Consider the following 2756-nt stretch of genomic DNA (forward strand, 5'->3'; position numbering starts at 1 on the left):
AGATGAGTTTAATTTCGTCAGAAACCTGAATACTTCGAAAGAGATTGTCCAGTTTGTAAACGAAGTGCATCCAGTTTTTGCCGTAACCCTCTCTACTTTTTTGAACAATCTATGTGGGTGAAATGATGATACCATGCCAAGTTTCAACTTTTTCAGAGTTCATTTGTAGTGCTTTTCAATTTTCAGGTCATTTAGTTCTCAAAACAAATAATTGAATGCATGAAAAATAGCAAATGAAGGCAGAAATGGTTGAAAGTTGATGGCGCCGCTTTGAATGGTGCATACTGAACGCAAAAAATATAAGAGCATTTACATCACGATCTTATATTTCTTTAGAGTCTAAACTGTCAATATGATCTTATAACATCAAAAATACTTTGATCATCAATGATCTTTGTGTGTACAATCTGAATTGTCAATATGAGTCATCAACGATTTATAAACCGATGAAGACTCATATTGCGGCCACAAATTCTACACATAGAGTTCAATGAAGACCAAGTGCTTGTGATAGTTTGAGAAATAACATATTTAAGGTGGTAAAAGACTTGTTAGGGGAGCGAGGTGGGACTAAAAACAGCTTGCCATAACCTCATTAGTACCGGTTCGTGGTACGAACCGGCACTAAATGGTGATGGTGGGGCCATAGCCTGACCGCAGGCTGACACAACCCCTTTAGTACCGGTTCGTGGCATGAACCGGTACTAAAGGTTCGCCACGAACCGGTGCTATTGATCGCCGCCACGAACCGGTGCTATTGTATACATTAGTGCCGGCTCTAATACAAACCGGCACTATTGGGCTTCACGTATGACCCTTTTTCTACTAGTGTTGGTAGCCTCCTCCATGTCAAGCTTCTTCGTTTGGAGCTCCAAGTATATCTTCATTTGCTCCTCCTTTCCTTGCCGCTTCCTCTCGTCCCTCACTTCCTTTTAAGTTATCATGTCGTGCAAAGTTTCTTGCATGGCAAAAGATGTTGCATCACGCTTCTCGTCAATCTTCGAGTTGGTCTTTCCCCTCGACCTCTTCAACAAATCTCCATCCCCGGCCACGGCTGCCTTCCCTCCTTTCTTCTTTAGAGCGGCATATTGATCTTTGAACTTGGGGAAATATTTAATGAGCGTCCAACAATAGCCCCTTCTTCGCCAGGGAAGGGGACTACTCCACTCCTCTTTCCTCCATTGATTCAAAGCTTCAGCCTTATATTCCTCCCTCCCTATCCAATTATTACAAACTGTATTTAAGAGAGACAAGAAGGAACACACGATCTAACAATCCACCCAAGAAGAATTGAGTACTCATTCCCCACAAGATCAAAGAAAATCTTGTTACACTTGGTTTGTGGGGAACTCTAGACGGTTGGTGTTACCCGGGAGCTTCCAAATCGTGTGCTTGTGCCCCAGACTCATTTGTTAGGGTTTGGAGCTCGCCCCAAGAGCTACCCCTAGTGGAAGGGAGCTAAATCTTTCGTGTTGTGGTTCTCATAGAAGAAGGTGAGACATTCGTTGTTCCCCTCTCTCCAACGGAGATTAGCACACCCCAAGTGTGTGAACTTTGGATTGCATCATCATCTCCACCGCTTTCGATTGTCTCTTTACCCTTGCTTTACTTGTTGTTTCTACTTTCTTGTTTGTTGCCTTGTGTAGCTTACTAACTTGTTTGTAACGTATCATATAGGGTTGCATCACCTAGTTGCATTTCTAGAGAAATTATTTTTTTGCGCTTTTCTATAAAAAGCAACTAAGAAAATAATTTAATTTGGTAGCCGCCTATTCACCCTCACTCTAGGAGACATTATCGGTATCTTTGGTCCTTCAGTAATGGAATAGAAGCAGGGAATGGTTGTGGAGAAGCTAGCTTAGGACCCACTACCTCAAGATATGCCGAATTTAGAACCGACGCCATGATTGGGAAATGGACCTTTTTCTTCAAGGATGATCGACTACTAAAGTAGAAGGAAACAACACCAATGGGTTGTAATAGTTTTCGTGCAGTTTCCTCGTAATCAATGAGGCAACTTTCATATAATTAATTAATAAAAATGACAAATATTTTTGCTTTACTTACAAAGTTCACCGGTTAGTCCCGTAATTCCGGCACAAAAAAGGGTATACTAGAATTTCTCTGCATGTTCCTGTAGTCGTGTTATGGAATCTTTCAATACCTAGCCCATCTCTTCTTTTCGTGATGCAACACCATAACCGACAAGTACCACCATGAGTAGTAGGAATATACGAGGCATCTGGATAAGAGGAGAGGAACTCCTCTAAAATGTCATGGAGTTGGTGCATCAGGGATGCATGCACGGAAAGCTTGTGTACATGAAGAAGTTGAGAGTAGAAATTAGACTGGTCAGCATGCATGAACTGATAAATCTTTTAAACAACCACCTATAGACACTCAAAATTAGCCCTATCAAATCATTAATTGGGCCCATCTAACCCTATATCGACACACAAATCTAACACTATATCGACAGCCTAACCTGGCCGGACTTAGACACCCGAATTGAGCCATAAGAAACCATTAATCAGCACCACAGTCGAGCCTATCAAGCCTTAGTCAACACCCAATTTGAGCTGAAAGAAACTCTAAATCAAACCCTAAACCAAAGGCTAAATCGTACCCTAACCAAACCCGAAATCTAGCTGATCCAAACCTAAAACTGAATCCTCGAAGTATAAATCCATCCCTAAATCGATGCCTACATCGCTCCCTAAATCAGGGACGCAAAGGTGTACTGCCATTGAAAGAAG

This window comes from Triticum dicoccoides, chromosome 3B (genome assembly GCF_002162155.2).
Source record: "Triticum dicoccoides isolate Atlit2015 ecotype Zavitan chromosome 3B, WEW_v2.0, whole genome shotgun sequence".
NCBI classification, from domain to species: Eukaryota; Viridiplantae; Streptophyta; class Magnoliopsida; order Poales; family Poaceae; genus Triticum; species Triticum dicoccoides.